The 18,149-nt window shown below is 39.9% G+C and overlaps 1 long non-coding RNA gene across 2 annotated transcripts; it reads right to left on the minus strand.

Moving 5' to 3' along the window:
- Nucleotides 1-9,941: 9,941 nt before the first annotated feature.
- LOC131901282 (uncharacterized) lies at nt 9,942-16,632 on the minus strand. Of its 2 annotated transcripts, none has more exons than XR_009376451.1 (2): nt 15,976-16,632; nt 9,942-10,104 (listed from the first exon to the last, which is right to left on the minus strand). It is a non-coding gene; the product is annotated as an uncharacterized LOC131901282 (long non-coding RNA). The 2 variants fall into 2 exon arrangements; XR_009376450.1 differs by lacking the exon at nt 15,976-16,632 and adding an exon at nt 10,766-12,720.
- Between the last annotated feature and the right edge of the window lie 1,517 nt (nt 16,633-18,149).

The following is an 18,149-nucleotide window of genomic DNA, read 5'->3' on the forward strand; positions in this document are numbered from 1 at the left end:
TCTTTCACCATCAGAAAGCTGGATCATGGCTCTATTGCTTAAGAAGATTTTTTCCTGAAATTCAAGGCAAAGTGTTGGCAAACTATTTAACAATAAAGAGTATTTTCATGCAAATTTGAATACTTAGAGGATAATGGGGAGAGGAAGAATGCCTTTATGTCCACCATTGTTAGCCAGCACATCTTCCTCAGTGGGGAGATGAAAAAAACTGTATTATTGGGTCTCTCCATGTATGCAGAAAGTTGATTTCTAAGAATGTCTTACAAGCTGTGGTCCAGGTAGTCCAACAATGGCTGCCTTCCAATAGAAATTTGAAGAAACCAGTAGTTATTAATTCCATGAGGCTGCATGTCTCAGCTGGTCTTCAGTATACACCAAAATACCAAGGAAGAAGGATCTAATGCTGAGAAAGTAATTTACTTAGTAGCCAGTGCTAGGGCAAAGAGGCAAAGAGAGAGAGCTTCCTCCTTCAAGATGCTTCATATATGCAGGCTGCCACCAGAGATGCAATCCAGATTAAAGGTGGATCTTAAACTTCATTTGATTTTTACTTTTTTGGTGTTTTTGAGACAGGGTTTATCTGTGTAGCCTAGGAACTCGTTCGGTAGGCCAAGCCAGCCTCAAACTCAGGTAAATCCAACTGTTTCTACTTCCTGAGTGCTTTGGTTAAAGTGTACATAGACACCAAGCAACCAAAGGCAGATTTCACCACAAATGATCCAGATTAAAGATGGACCTTTTTTAAAACATTCAAAAAAATCCATCACAGGTATACCCAACTCTTAGGGTTTTAGTTAATTCCACAAGGAGTAGGTGTGACTACCAAGAATAGCACTCACAACAGCCAAGAAAGAAGAAATGATAAAAGTTCTTACCTGCAGGAGGCAGGGAAAGCATGCTTTTCCTAAACAAAGGAAGTATGTGGATTTCACTTAGGAAAACTGGACATATTCACGTAGAATTCTCCCTATTCCTAAGCAGGCAAGTAAACAAATCCACTTCTGAACATGATAACAATGTAAAACAGAGACATTTAGGGGTATTCTTAATCCAATGTCATGCAGAAATGTATATAAATTATAAAATCTTTGGAAAAAATTGTCTCTGGAATGCTGAAAATCAATGAATCACACAGTAAAATACGTATTGCTTTGAAGCTTATTCAACCTGTCAATCTGATGTTCAATGTCGAAGATAACTGTACCAATGCTATTCTCACCAATAGAAAAGATAGAGAATACAAATAAAGGAAACTTCAAGAGAAAGACACTTAAAAGCACTGTATACTCTGCTCTCAAATGAATGGTTGTGATGAACTATATTATCCTCAAAATGAAGCTACTTGTGCCTCTGAGCAGGCTGGATCAATGGAAGGCCACAGCTCCTTCTTTGAAAGACCTTAGGGAAGACATTTAACTAGCCCTGGCTGCTGCCTGTCTCAGGGCTGTGGCATCCCTGTAGAAAATTCCATTGTTCACTTTTTGTAACTTTTAACAAAATGAAATTTTATGAGTGTTGTCCATGCATGTGTCAGTGCACACTACTTAGAGAGGTCAGAAGAAGGCTGCAGATGCCTGGGACTGGAGTTACAGCAAATTGTTAGCTGCATGTGGGTTCTAGAAATGGAACCTGAGTCCTCTGTAATGACAGCTAGTGCTCTTAATTACTGAGCCATGTCTCTAGCCCCTCTTTTTATTTAGAATTTATTTCCATAAATTGTTTCTCAGAAAATTGGCAGTCAAAAACCTCAGGACCCAGCTATACCACTCTTGGGAATATACCCAAGGAATGCTCAATCTTGCCACAAGGACAAATGGTCAACTATGCTCATAACAGTATTATTTATAATAGCCAGAACCTAGAAACAACCTAGATGACCCTCAACTGAAGAAAATAGGGCACATATAAACAATGGAGAACTACTCAATAGTGAAAAACAAGGATATCATGAAATTAGCAGGCAAATGGATGGAACTAGCCACTATCATCCTGAGTGAGGTAACCCAGACTCAGAAGGACAAACATGGTACGTACTTACTCATAAGTGGATACTAGATGTAAAGCAAAGGATAACCAGAGTGCAACCCATAGTTCCAGGGAGGCTAGCTAACAAGGAGGACCCTAAGAGGGACACATAGATAGCCCAACAAAGGAGAAATAGATGAGCTCTACATGAGCAAAGTGGGAGTAAGGGGCGTGGGTGGAGGGCAAAGAATGGGAGATGAGCATATAGAGGAAGAAGAGGTTTGAGCTGGAAAGGGACAGAGTTTGAGATCAGGGAAAGAGATACCATGATAAATAAAGACATCATGGGAATAGAAAAATAAACAGGGTGCTAGGAAAGTTCTCAGGTACCCACAAGGATGACCCTACCTTAGACTACTAGCAATAATGAAGAGGGTGCCTGAACTGGCCTATTCCAGTGATCAGATGACTCAGTACCCAAACTATATTCACAGAGCCCTCATCAAGTGACTGATGGAAGCAAATACAGAGATCCATGGCAGGGTGCCAGGATGATCTCTGGGAATCCAAACAATGAGAGAGAGGAAGGATCCTGTGGGCAGGGTACATTAAGATCATGATGAGAAAAGACATAGAGATGACCAACGACACTATTGGAAACCCACAAACTTAGTACCAATAACTGTCGAGCCCCTATAGGACTGGACTATACTCTCTGGATATGTGAGACAGTTGTTTAGCTTAAACCATTTAAGGGGCCCACAGGCAGGGGAATTGCAATCCATCCCTGGTACATGGGTGGGCTTTTTGAAGCCCAGTGCCTAGGGTGTGATATCTTGTGCAGTCTTGGTGCAGTGGGGAGGGCCTTGGACCTGCCTAAGCTGAGTGGGCCAGGATCTACTGACTCCCCATGGGAGATGTTGACTTGGAGGAGGTGGGAATGCAGGGTATGTTGGGGAGGAATGCTGGGGGCAGGAAGAGGGAGGGTCTGTAGCTGGTATGTGAAATGAATAGAAACTTTCTTAGTAATAAAAAAGAAGAAAATTGTTAATTAAATGACATTACATTCCTTTTCCCTTTTATCTTTTCATTCACTCCCTTCCAAAATCCCTTCTAAATTCTTCCTTTTTAAGTGTGAGTGAACACGTATGATGAAATACATGAATACAATCTGCTGCATCCATTTTTGTTAGTTGTACATGTATGCACGTTTGAGTGACCATGTTGTATTGGCCAAATAATTAGGGATCTCATCCCTGCTCTATTCTCACAAATATAGGAGAATTCTACTTTGTAATCCACATCAAGTATTTAACCCTGACTAGGCTGCCTTGTATTTGAAATATAAAGAAGATTATATAACTTATGGTATATAAGTTATATCATTTAAGAGCAACAAAGTTTCCTTCATAGCACCTAGCATCCATTCCCAGTACATATAGAAGCTTGCTACTATCTGTAACTCCAGCATCAAGGGCTCTGACACCATCTCATGGTCTTGCTGGACACCATAAGAAGAGGAGACTTAGACCATTAAAACTACTTTTCAAGAGGTGTGTGGTACTGCATTATTTTAGTACTAGCCATCTGGACACAGAGGCAAGAAGACCACTCTGAGTTGTACAGCCTGTGCTACATAGTCTACAAATGCACACATAGCACACAGACACTAACACACATATACACAGTAAAAGAACAAAACCTAAAAAAATACTAGAATAGGAGAATTGGGAAACTGGAAAAATACAATACCTATTAAAATCAATTCAAGTGTCTGCCACTGGTGTCCATAGAACCATTTTCAAAAATAATTATGACCATGCATACAATCACAGCCCATCAACCACAGCCACTGAGAGAAACTGAATACTTGTGGGAAGGCCACCACCATACCATGTTACCTGAACTGCCCATGATGAGCTGGGTGTTATCAGACCAAGCAAGTCATGAAGTAAGACACACTGCAGCAATCTCTTATCAAATGGAAGTGGTATATGAGTGATTGGGCCAAAGCAGGTCCTAAAGGCACAAGCAAGCTCCATGAAGAAGTTGCCAAAATGCCTACGGTTTCTCCTGTGGATATTGCTCTGTATGTTGTGAGTGTGTTGCTCTAATTGGTTAATAAATAAAGTGCTGATTGGCCAGTAGCCAGGCAGGAAGTATACACAGGACAAAAAGAGACAAGAATTCTGGGAATAGGAAGGCTGAGTCAGGAGATGTCACCAGCTGCCACCATGAAAAGCAAAATGTAAAGATACTGTTAAGCCACGAGCCATGTGACAAGGTACAGATTTAAAGAAATGGGTTAATTTAAGATGTAAGATCTGGGTAGCAAGAAGCCTGAGCCATTAGGCCATACAGTTTTAATTATTATAAGCCTCTGTTTATTTGGTTCTGAGCAGCTGTGGGCCTGGAGAAAAATCCAGTTACAGGTTTTTACTCCTGTTACAAGGCCTTCTGCTGCCAAGCATGCACCTAGAGTCTCATGGGGTATTCCCTATGATTGGCTGAAGTAAGAGAACACTAGGGTCAATTGATGGTCCTGTACATCATGCAGGAACACCCCAGAAGTAGACAGCTGCAGCATTTCAATCCCATTTGGGCACAAGCCTGAAAGATATTGGTGAAATGTGTAAGAGCACAAAACAGATTGACCACACAGCTGCCATGACAGGCTTAGGGACCAAGGTACATCTGTCATAACAGGCTTACTGGTAGGCAACATCTGGATCCTTAAGCTGACACCACCCAGGGATCTACCCAAGGATGGGCCAGCATCTAAGGGAAAGTGTCTGACAATCCAAACATTCCAACTATTACATAAGGATAGATAAGATCAAGATTTACAGATGTTTGTGTGAAGGTGTCAGATCCCCTAGATCTGGAGCTACAGACTTCTGATCATGGAGTTACCCATAGTACTGAGCTTCTGTATGTACTAGGAATGGAAGCTGGATGCTCTGAAAGAATCGTCAGTTTTCTTAACAGGTAAGGTATTTTCTACCCTAAGTTTTCAGTGAACCAGTGCATTCCAGTTCTTCCACTCTTTCCTGTTTTTGACAAATATGTGTAGCTGTCAGTGACAAGTTCCTGCATGCCCACATTTTGTGATTCACACTTGGGCCTTAAAGCTTCTCAGTCCCTACCCTCTCAATCCCTGTAACCTACATTCCTGGATGGAATAAGGATGTTCTAAAGAGACACTTATATCTCTCCCTTTGTCTAACTACTAATTAAACAGTGAACCACATGAAATTTTAACTTCACTGAGCATGTCATTGTGGGAAAAGACTTTAATCCTCCAGATAAGAACATGGGATGGTTTTATGCATGGGAAAAATTCATTATATGTCTTTTAGATTACTTTATTTTGCATATCTTTTGCCATCTAAGAACTCAAGGATAAGTTAGTTATCTTATATTTTCTGTATTGTTTCAAATCAGTCAATTTGAATAAATGTCATGTTTTAAATTTTCATTAATAATTTGCTTTATTTCCTTTTCTGTTTCTGTTTTCTTTTTTTGTAGAGAATAGTATTGCTATGACTCTTTGGCTGGCCTGGAACTCACACTATAGACTACGCTGTCCTAGAACATCATAGAGATCTGTTCACCTTGCCACCAGAGTGCTTGCATTAAAGGTGGGCATGTCCCTCACTGGATAACTTGGTTTCTTTAATTGGCTTCCTGAGGATGAATGGCTGAGCCTTCCTAGTTAGAGTAGCCAGAACACAGGTTCTGATCCTATCTCCAGTAACAGAAGACAGTTCCCATCAAATGTAGTTTTTCTGCCTTAATGTCTTTATTATTGAGTCTGTTATAACTGAACAATGACCTAGGAAGGGTTCTGTCCTTATTCTACAGATGGTGAAACCCAGGCTCACAGAGATAAGTATTTTTTGAATAAAGTTTAGTATAAATGTTCAAGTAACTCATCCCATCATACTAATGCCTCATTAAATGCATTTGAAGGAAACTAAGCCAGACATGGTGTTTCAGGCCTGTAATCATGGTACTTAGAATGTGGAGGTAGGAATTTCAAGTTTTCAAAGTCATCCAAATTGAGAATGGTCAATGGGGTCTGGTGGGAGGACCACAGAACTAAAGGAGACTATAATTGGCTTAGGAGGGTGTCCATAGTCTTCCCTGCATCTTGAAAACATCAGTGTCATGGCATCAGCAATTGTTAGCTGAGGTATTTACCACTTCAAGTTTACTATTCTGGATAATATTTTTTATTTTTTATAATGTTTCCTGCGCAAGGCACCTAGATCACTTGGGATAAGACTCTTGTTGCTCCTTAAATAGTGGAATTCTCCTGCAATTGGGAGAACTAGCCTCAGGCAAGGATGAGATCCCCAACCGCAAATCCAATACATTGTGTTCATCCTTGAATCCCTATAAAGACAACTAACAGAAATGGACTCAGCAGGTTTAATTCATATATTTGTGCATACATAGTCTCAAATGCATAATAAGGAAGAAATTGGAAGGGAAGAATTTGGGAACAGATGGGGAGAGGACAAGGAAGGGAGAAATTGATTTAACACATATTAATCAAAATGTATGAAAATACATTTTAAATAAAGAAGTGGCCTAGGGAGATAGCTTAACAATTAAAAGCAGCACAAGGTTACTACATAGGACAGAGGTTCCATTATACCTAACCATCTCCTGTAACTCTCTTCTGGTCTCAGCAAGAACTCTGCACAGACTTCTGGAGGCAAACAACCTCATACATAAAATATAATAAAGCTTAAAAATGGAATTCTTTGCAATGATGTTACAGACCTGAGACAGACAGCAGGCAGGGCTAGTTAAAATGATCTCCTTCCCATCCTACATACTTGAAAGACATTCTATGAAATCAATTTTCTACATACATGGAGAGATTCATTCTACCAGTCCTGATTATGTAGAAAAGCTTGAATAATACAGTTGTCTTTTTTTTCTCACCTGCCCATGGATGAAGATGTGCTGGCTAACAATGGTGCTCAGAAATACATTCCTCCCAGCTCCATTATTCTCTAAGAATTCAACTTCCCATGAAGACTACTCTTTATTTTATTTAATTTTCCAAGATTTTGCTCTAAATTTCAGAAATGAAACTCCTTAAGCAATGGAGCCATCATCCAGCTTTCTAATGGAAGAATGGCCTAATATTTTATTTCTCATCTGGGCACCTTGTCTTGCCATCCAACACAGTAGAGGCTGAAGGGGGTACGCATCACTCTGGAAGCTCATGTTTTAAAGGAAAAAACCATAAGGTTACTCATTTATGGGTGCTAGTAGGGGTACAATTTTGATTGGCTCAAGTTTGAGGGGCTTTTCAGAATATCTGTGTTAACTTACTTTGTAGTTTTCAATGGTTGTTTGTCAAACTTTACAAACTACCTCCAGCATTGGGACATTCTCTGGTTTATCAGTTGCTCCCAGATAGTCCCTCAAACATCCTGACTTTGAACTTTGGACCATCTCTGGCATTGGGGCGTTCTATGGTTAATCAGTTGTTATCAGATGGCTCTTCAAACATCCTGAATTTGTCCTGGGACCTGTGTAAGCAGCTCTGAGAACTTTGAAACTCAGGACTGTTTCAAGATGGGGTGAGGAGCTTGCTTGAAATGGTGTTGGTTTTTTTTTTTTTTTAATATGTACAAGCTAGCTAGCCACATTGTGTCCTGGAGGAAGAAGGGGAAGTGCCTAAGGAGAGCAGGAAGAGAGCAGGTTTACTTTTGCAGCCAGGGCCAAGTGCTATTGATGTGCATATCTCTGCTGATCTAGAAAAAGTCTTTGTCTGGGGTGGAAGGGAGGGACAGGAACTATTGTGCTGTGTTTTTAAGCACATTGTAACCCTATAAGATGTGCTCTTGTCACTTGTCATTAGCCAATCACATTCTTGAGGTGGCCTGCCAGTCAGAAATTGTGCAGGGTGCTTCCTGCCGCTCCAGGCTTCAGCCTTTTCTTTGAAGAGGAGCTGGCACCAGCAGTTTTGTGTGGTGTGGTGTGCTGTGAGTGCTGCTGCAGGGAGCTGAGCAGACAGCATGGCTGAGCTGGGAAACCATGACATGGTGAGTGAGGGGCTGCTGTCCCCAGATGGAGTGGAGCAGATGGTGAGGTGAAGGACACAGTGTGGTGGGTCCTCCCTGGATATGGATGGGAACCTGTCTGCAGAATACCCATACTCTGAGATTCCATGTAGTACTTGAAACTCTCTGGACCCAGGGGCAGGTCTCTGAATAATTGCTCTGTGGGCTTAATCTGCTCACAGAATTGGAAGTAGGGAACTGTGCTTCATACCATCTTTGAACTTCAACATACTTTTGGTGTACCCATGGAAAGCAGGTTGCCAAACTTGGAGAGTACCTTCTAGTACTGTATAAAGGATCAGTATTTTTCATTATTTTTTTATGTGTAATATCTGTTTATAGTTAATTTTGTGGGTGGTTGTAAAAGGCATCTCATGTATTGGATAGCACTCTACTACTAAGGTGTGATGTAGATGAGTAGAATTGGTGATTTAAAGGATTTACTAATGCTTCGGAGATAGTAAGTCTCATAAAATAGAATTTAGTGGAGGAAGGACTACCTCTAAAAATCTGAAAAGATAAGAATATTCTTGCCAGGCATGTTAGAGATTAGGACAGTAGGATACACTTTTGTTTACCAGGATTGTCCAGACATTTGTCTTTATAACATTACAAAGGAACCACAGCTAATTTACAAGCAGCAACTAGGACCAAATTATACCAAAGAATGAGATTCTAACAAGCTGCTTATTGAGACATTATAGGTCACAGTCAACCTTAAGGCCTACTGTGCCATGAAGTTCCATTTTTCTTCTTGAGAAAAGCATAGTTCTGCCAGAAGGTCAATATGACACCAGGTGACAATGTTATTCCCAGATAGGGACCCCAAATACTTCACCACAGACCTTAGGTTCAGAATGCAACAGCATGGTTTATTTCTGTTTGTTTACAAGCCGCGGGCAGGGAAGCTCGATCCAAAGCACTCACTCGTAGTCGTGAGGCCAGGAGGAACTTGCTTTTTCTTTGTGTGGCTAGCTTTTTAAAGGCAAAATCCACAAGCCCTTCAGGGGAGTTGGGGGAGTTTTGCACGGGTGCAACTTGAATTGGTTTATTTCTATCTCTGTTCTTTTACTGGTTGGTGGTTACAATTTATTGCTTTGGGGGCAGTCCAGCACAAGTCCCAGGCTTTGTCCTTGAGCCACCATGGGGGCTGGCTGGCCAAGCACGTACTGCACATAACTCTAAGTTGGTGAGGGGCCCCAGAAAGTAAACATCTGGCTGAACTTTGAGCAGTCAGAGTGCGTGCAGAAAGGGAGCCACTGCAAGGACTATGTCTTTTGTTCATGGCCCTCCCAGAAACTGCTTGCTCAAGTCTCAGGAAACTGAAATTGAGGCCTGATCTCTGAGAGAAGACTGAGCAGCCAGTTATGGCATCTGCTTGGTCCTTTCATTCCCCCCTTGAGTTGTATATCATCTCCAATCATGGAGATGTTGCTTTTTGGTAAAAGACTTTATCACCAGGGTAGTAGACCATATCAGAGACTAATTGGACCAGAACATAAGAGTTTTTCCATTATCAATGGCAAAGCGAGCTTTCCCTTATACAGTTTTTGCCATCTTCAAGTGTGTCATGGGTTCAGAGGTGGATATTGGAATTCTAGCATCCTCAGTTTAGTGGTACCCAGACACGAATAAGACATCAGTAATATAAGAGCCAACAATAATTAGCAGAAGCACAAGGGCCAAAAGCCTTGTGATGGCTGACAGAGTTTCTTATCCTCAAGAAACTTGGAACTTTATCTCAGGTTCCCTATGACAAGAAATTCCCTTTTGATCTAACATTCCGGGGGGGGGGGGGGGGGGGAACAAGGACGATGTTTTCTCTTCTGTAATTACTTCCTGCTGACATTGGGATGTTGTTGTCAGGGCCCTGGAAAGCCAGAATGTTAGTCAAAGACAAAAGGGAATGTTTTATTGACCAGCTGAAGAGATGGTATGCATATCGGCTGAATTGGTCCATATCAGCTTTCAGCAAGTTCAGGGCTCACAGTCATTTGCAGTAGGATGTCACCAGCAAATGATGCTTGGATGTATCTGTCAGCCAAGTGGAAACCTGTTGAGACAGATATAAACTAGGAACAGGAGTTAAAACTTACAAACTTATTTGGAACTTTTAGACCCATAGTCTTAGTAATTGTAGTATTATCAATTTGCCCTGAAATCCATATTGAACTGAAATTTCTTTGGCCCAATGAAAAGCATCTGTAAGTCTATATTTAGAATCTGTTTATCTTTTTTAAAGAGACTTGTAGCTAGAGTTTTCCTGCCTGGCCCACAGTCAGAACCAATCTCTCACATCTGCCAGTCTCACAGCCTCTCAGACCCGACCAAGTAAACATAGAGACTTATATTGCTTGCAAACTGTATGGCCATGGCAGGCTTCTTGCTAACTGTTCTTATAGCTTAAATTAATCCATTTTTATAAATCTATACCTTGCCACGTGGCTCGTGGCTTACCAGCATCTTCACATGCTGTTTGTCATCGTGGTGGCTGGCAGTGTCTCTCAGCCTTCCATTTCCCAGCTTTATTCTCCTCCTTATTAGCTTTATTTTTTTATTCTCTTTAATTAATTAATCCATTGATCAAACAATTACTAAGCTGACAAAGGTATAGCTAGCCCTGTCATCAATGTTATCAAAGATCTGAGAAGGATAAACTCTACCTGAGTGCAGACTTTTAAATCTATTTAAAAACAACAGAGACTATCCATTACCCAGACTGCCATCGTCCCAGGCTCCTATAGTCTTCATAGTGTTGGCAGGACAGGTGTTAGGACAGCATCAGTCTTGGCTGCTGGGCCCATAATGTGAAATTCTCCCTGTGGAAGAGAAAGACTGACTTTATCTTGTCAGTGTCTCATTTGTCCATTCTTCTATGCCAGATCCCTGGCAGCAGGTGTTGAGTCAGAGCGTCTTGCCCAGTGGTCGGTGTTGTCCGCAATTCAGGTGGCATCTTCTTGTCATTGTTCCATATCTTCTTTGGAGACCTTGGGAGTCATTTCTAGGAGCTGGGGAGCTCGGAGTCTCTGTTTGCTATAGTAAGCTTTTTATCAAATAATGTAAATGCCATATTCATCAGATCTTTGACAGGTTTGAGGACCATTATCTATTAAATGTATCTGAGCCAAACAAATCTAGGCCTAATCTTGAAAATATCTCTAAGTTTGGTAACAATAACCAGGCCAATTTGTTCTCCTATAGATATATTAGTCAAATATACCTCTTAGTTTTTTTTTTATTTAAATAGAACAGTTTATGCTTTAAACTAGTATCTGAATAGCCAGATGACTAGTATTAACTTGTATTCCTTAACACAAAGGACATGCAAACTCAGACATTTAAAACCAAACTTACATGTGGCCACATTTTTCATTCATACCTGTAGAGTAGACAGACATTTTTACAACTATGACCCTTTGGAGTCTCAATGTAACAGCAGAATAGCAAGACAAAGAAATCTGAAATATGTTTTATTTTTTTTTATATATCTCAAGTCATTTTTTTTAAATCATTATTTAAGCCTTTTTTATCCTCAGACCTTTATATCTTGCTTTTACGTATTCTAATAACTGTGGGGCGTTTACCCAACCACCCCCACAGTTCCCCAGAGTTTTCTTGAGTGCGAGCAGCAGGAAATATTAGATAGAAGGATTTATTGCAGAGAATCTCGCGGAGATAAACAGATAGAAAACAAAGGATAGCCTCAAGAGGGCCTGGAACCTATTGCAACGGCCCGACTGTCTCTGCCCCAGGGTTTTTATAGAGAAGTCAAGGGGTGGAGCAAAAGACCTCCTCCCCCAGCACAGCCAAGTGCAGACCATCCCAGACACCTGCACTTAGGCCCGTGGTCTAATCATCCTCTATGCAGACCTGCTGGGTAAAGCCACAAGGAACCCGACAACGGGCTCCCACAGGTCCCCCTTTCTTAATATATATATAAAAAAAATAACTATTAATGGCTTACAGCAATCTCCATAGCTGTTACACCTCCCAGTATGGGAGTAGATGATGATAAAGATGGCATTTCTCTTTTGAATTAGGTCCAAGGTGACTACAGTAGTCTTAGCTGCCTCAAGCCCTTTCTAAACCAAAAACTCTTAAGGTGACTACAAACTTAAAGAATCCCTTAGCTTCATCATTACCATTAACAGGTTAACATAAATATTGCTATACGTAGTCACAATTCTCTCAATCTTACAACTCAAAGCAAACTCTTAACAGAACCATTTGAATTAGCATATATGGTGCTAAATATAGTTAACAATTTTCTCCGTCTTACAACTTTAACTCAATCATTTGAATTTTCTTGCTAACAGAACTTAGGAAAAACTTCAATGTATTCACATCAAACTTAAATATTTCCTTAACTCCACAAAACCAGGGTACATTAATATCAATAGGTTTCTGCAAACATAATTCAATCTCATAACTCCTCCTTTTCTTTATAATTTTTTAAACAAAATCTCAAACCTAGTTAGAGGAACCCAAACTTATACAATTCCTATAAACCCATATTGAAAAGCAATCTTCTCAATCTAACCATTAACACTTTGAAAACTTAGCAAAACATCCAAAAGAATAAAACTCTTTACACTTTAAAAGTAGTCTCTTAGTATACCCCATTTGCATTTCTTACTAACAAAAACATGACACTAATCCACTCAAACAACTTTTGAAATTAGACTAAGGAATATTAACTCTCCCCCTTTTCTTTATAATTTTTTTAAACAAAATCTCAAGCCTAATTAGAAAACCCAAACTTTTCCATTTAAACAGTTCCATTTGTAACAAAACCAGTCCCAGAAAACAGTTTCTGGGTCATTACTGTAAGTAAACTCAAAATTGTCCCATTGCAATGAAATCTATTGTTCAGTTCATTAAGTCCTAAATTCAAATGATAAATTCTGGTACTAGCCTTCCAAATATGAAGAAATCCAGAACCAAAATCTTTCTGTAGTTTTATCTCATTTTAAGTTCAAAAAGTTCAAACAAGAAATAAATTCTGGTATTAGGCTTTCACTTCAAAATATGAAGAGATGTTTTTTTTAACCAAAACTTTTTGCAGTTAACAATTTTTGTTCAAACAAGCATCTCTGAACTTATTCTTAAGCCAGAGACCTTTTTAGGTACAGTAGTATTCTAAACCGCACCGTTTTTGATGTTAGCTCAGGTTTTTCTGTGTTGTGTCGATTTTCCACGGATCTCAGCTGTGGATGCCTTGTGCTGGTTCTGGCGTCCGCCATTCTTAGCTTCTTAGCGGCTTCTGGAACTTTTGAAAACTACTCAGACTGACTACTTTGCAGTCTACTAGGACACTTCCTTCTGTGTCTCAGGTTCTTTCAACCATATATATTAAGAATAGATTCACATTTAACATTTACATTTTACAAACTCACATATAACATTTTTTTTCCTTGCAAAGCATTTAGACTCACATTCAACATTTTACAAACTCATATATAACATATTAACATCTACTTATTTATATTCCTTAAGGAAACTATAGAACTACTTTAGCAAATATATTTCTTATTACTTTTTATATACTTATCATATTTTTTATGTTCATTCCATCTTATTTCTTATTTAAACTTACATTTACAACTAGCATCTTTACTTCTTACAAGCTTATTACTACATGTCTTAGGACTACCTTAGATTCTTCTTGCAAGCTTATATTCTTAAAGGAACTCTATAGATCTATTTTACAAATTTATACAGGGCTACCATTAGCATATATTTAACTTAGCAAACACCTAAAGATTTCTTAACACAGATCTAACAAGAGAATTTTTACAAACTTACATATCTTATATCCTATATAAACTTTATTTAAATCTTATAATTTATTTAAACTTTAAAGTTAAACTTTAAAGTTCTATATTTTTATATCTCAAACTATTTATTTAGGCCCAAAATATCATATATTTAAATCCTCATGACACGCTTAAGCCTTTAAATTTTTATATCTTAAACTGCTTTCTCAAACCAAAAAATTCATTTATTTAAACTTTTATCCTCATATCTCAAACCTTCGTATTTTTATAAAAATATTATATTTTATCTTAACCAACAATAATTTGAAACCAATTCTCTTAAATGATGGCAAGTATTTGTAACCCACTGAACTCAAATGACCAAAACCCATTGTTATGCCCAGTTCGCCCCCAAAGAAGCCATTGGGAGACTTAGGTACAGAATGCAAAAAGCAAGATTTATTCAGATGAAGTCAAAGTTTACAAGCCTCGGCAGGGGGCTTGTTCCAAATCTCTCACGCACAGCAGGGAGATTGGAAGGAGCGCACCCTTTCTTTGTGAGGCTAGTTAAACAACCGTGTCTAGGAGTTTTACCAGCTGTCTCCGGGGTTCGAGAAGTTTGGGATGTTTTATGACCACTTAGCCTCTGCCAGATGGTCATATATTCTGACTCTGTGTTTTTCTGTTTCTGTAGCTGATAAAGCCATCTGGGAAAAAGGGGTCTAACTTCTTATCTACACTTAGGAATCCTGGTTTAGGCTCCTCTTGGTCTGTAGGGGATAGAGGAAGGGGGTTATTGAGGTTTCACACCATGTAAATTTTTATTTTTCCTGTGGAAACAAAAGCATAATTTTCCCAGTGTCTTGAACTGGTAATTTAACATTTCTTTTCAAGCAATACCAGGACAGAGAAGGGTTAACAAGAGAAGCGGCTGGCCGGCAGAAGAGATTTTGAAGTTATCACAGTAAAGGAAGGGAGGGGGAGCAGTGGGCATAGAGCGTGTCCTTGACTGCCAGTGTTCCTGAAAAAAAAGTTTTTGTTAACTCCTCTGACTAAAGTCAGATTCTCTGCTCAGTGTTCACACAGTTTTTGTCAATTGCAGGCAGACCCCATTGCCCTGTCCAAAGCTCCCATCTTTGCCCGCCTGTACCGAGAGCACGCACCCCCACCCTCCTGAGAGCAGCCAGCTGGCTGCAGTCCTGATAGCAAGAGAGCTAGGGAGGGAGGGAGGTGGCCTTTGCTATGCCTCTCTCTCCTCCTCTTCCTCTAGGAAAATAAGGGAGGTTAGCAGACAGAAACAAATAACATTTACACAGACAATCCAAGTATCGGCACATCAGCACTGAGTCGATGGCCTCATTCACAGCCAGCAAGCTCTTGCAGAATGCAAGACCCACCTGGCAGGAGCTACCTGTTTATCTCAGTTCAGTCGGGGAGTGGGGGTGGGGGACCCAGTTCCCTCTATTGTGGCTCACACATCCTTTCAGTGGGCTAGGCAAAGGTCTAGTGGAGATGAAGGGAACTGTCCCATAGCGTCCGTCACAATCAAGTCAACAACGAGAACAATTAACACATTACACACAAGACCAAGGGCACACGGAAAACTTTGCCCCAACAAGACAACCAACAAAGCTCCAAGAACAATGACAACCTGATGTGCTCTGGGGGGAGTGACCCTCCAGGCTCAATCACACCAAAAACAATCCAGACTCAAGGATCTCTGTTTTGATCATACAGACATCAGGGGGCTTCCACATCCCTGTCAGTCAGACATGCACCATTTTTTTTTTCTTGGAAGAGAAGGAGAGAGTAAAGTAACAATGATCACAACAAAACATACAAAAAAACCCCACAAAATGGCTCTGACAAATTCCCGGGACAAAATACAAAGTGGCACTTCCTCCCACCACCGTGGGGGAAGATACCCAAAGATGCTCCTAAACCAAATGGTCACCTCTGAGGTGGCCTCAAATGGCTCGAGACCAAGAGGTCTCTTGCCCAAATCAGGGAATGAGACGTCTCTCTTTCCCTTCCAGGATCACTGTCCGGACACGTCTGTCCCAGTGAGAGCCTGCAAAGTACAAATCGAGCCTGCAAAGTACAAATCGATCGACCGGTACAAAACAACAGTAACATGACAGACACAGACAAACAGAGAGCGCTCTTACCGGTAGATGTCAATAAACCTCTGGACACTTGAGGGTCCTGGTGGGGTCTCTGGGGTTCCCGGCCAACGCACCAAATGTTATGCCCAGATAGGGACCCCAAAGACTTCACCACAGACCTTAGGTTCAGAATGCAACAGCATGGTTTATTTCTGTTTGTTTACAAGCCGCGGGCAGGGAAGCTCAATCCAAAGCACTCACTCGTAGTCGTGAGGCCAGGAGGAACTTGCTTTTTCTTTGTGTGGCTAGCTTTTTAAAGGCAAAATCCACAAGCCCTTTAGGGGGGTTGGGGGAGTTTTGCACAGGTGCAACTCGGATTGGTTTATTTCTATCTCTGTTCTCTTTTACTGGTTGGTGGTTACAATTTATTGCTTTGGGGGCAGTCCAGCACAAGTCCCAGGCTTTGTCCTTGAGCCACCATGGGGGCTGGCTGGCCAAGCACGTACTGCACATAACTCTAAGTTGGTGAGGGGCCCCAGAAAGTAAACATCTGGCTGAACTTTGAGCAGTCAGAGTGCGTGCAGAAAGGGAGCTACTGCAAGGACTATGTCTTTTGTTCATGGCCCTCCCAGAAACTGCTTGCTCAAGTCTCAGGAAACTGAAATTGAGGCCTGATCTCTGAGAGAAGACTGAGCAGCCAGTTATGGCATCTGCTTGGTCCTTTCACTACTTCTACATCAATGTAGTATAAGAAATGACTTAAAACCTGGCAGAAAGAAGGTAAAAATAGAATAACTGTTACTCTGGAAGATAACTCTGAGGCTTTTATTTCTTATTCCATAGTTTACTTCTTAGTTAATGGGACATCTACCCAGAAAAGGCTCTAAACATCTATTGCTCAGGCAGTATTCAGTGGGATTAGTAATAGTGCCAGGGGCAAGGTTAATGTCCAAGGCTTTGGCCATGGACTGATTGAAATCACCTTCCACTTTGTGCACAATAAAGGTGTTATGGTCCACTTATTTTGGGTAATAATGTGTCTTAAGAAAACACTGCATTTCAGCTGCTCCCTGCTTGTTGGTCCCATGATATGGGCAGAGAGAATCCCACTTTGGTTGCCAGGCAATAATATTGATCTCACAGTCTGTCACAATAGCCACATGGCAAATCAATCCTACCCAATCATGACCTCACTTTATGTCCTCATTTTTCTACTCCTGAAAACACAAGTCTCTCTGTGAGTTGTAAGTATTTTTCCTTCTACCTTTAATATGGCTGTAGTAAACCAAGCATTATTGAAAGCATCATTTTTTATCCCAGTAGATTGTTGAACATTAAGACATGGTCCATATAATCTACTTCTCATATCAGGAAAATGGAAACAACCCCATTCTTGTGTCCATTATTTACTCAGGCCCTTGTTACTTTACCTCTTTTTAATGTTATTTTTTTCTGCCTGAGGCTGTATGTTTATTATGAATAAATTAAGTTTTTAAAAATCACTGATAATTTCAATAATTTGTCATATGAGGTTACTGGTGATAAAAAGAGAAACCTTTAGAGTAAGTTTTACTATTACATCAGTCATTCAAATACAATCAATAGTTTGGGTAACTTATAATGTCATTGTGCCACAAATAAATTATGCAGTACTATCAAAAGGCTTTACAGAATATGGACACAACTACAATTTTACAAACTTGGATAAGGTAGCTTAAATTATCTAACACCCTTCTGTTTTGCCTATCATAGCCTACAATGATGTAATGTTTCTCCTTGGGTGAAATTGAGTAGTGTTATCTTTAAAACTCTATTTATTAAAAAATTGTTGTATTGAATAATATAAAATAAAACTTACATTCAGAATGTATTCATCTTTGGTGCATTTAAGGTAGCTACCTTAAATGTCTTTATCTAAAGACAAAGATTGCAACGAATCTTATGAATGTATCCTATAAAAACAGACAAAAATAATAAGGTAGAAGAAAGCATTCCCATAACCAAAGCAAGAAGAAGAGAACTGGGAAGCTTGAGTATAAATGTATGTGAGAGAGTCCAAATACATCATTAGACTAAAAATATTTAAGTAAAAGCTATCTGGAAAAATTAGAACATATAATAAAGGAGATATAATAAAATGACAGTAATTATTTTACAACTTGAGATAATTCTGACGTTTAAGTGTCTTACATTCCAATTAGAAGAAATAGCCTGACAGAATAGACTACATAAATAAA

This window comes from Peromyscus eremicus, unplaced genomic scaffold, assembly GCF_949786415.1.
Source record: "Peromyscus eremicus unplaced genomic scaffold, PerEre_H2_v1 PerEre#2#unplaced_70, whole genome shotgun sequence".
NCBI lineage: Eukaryota > Metazoa > Chordata > Mammalia > Rodentia > Cricetidae > Peromyscus > Peromyscus eremicus.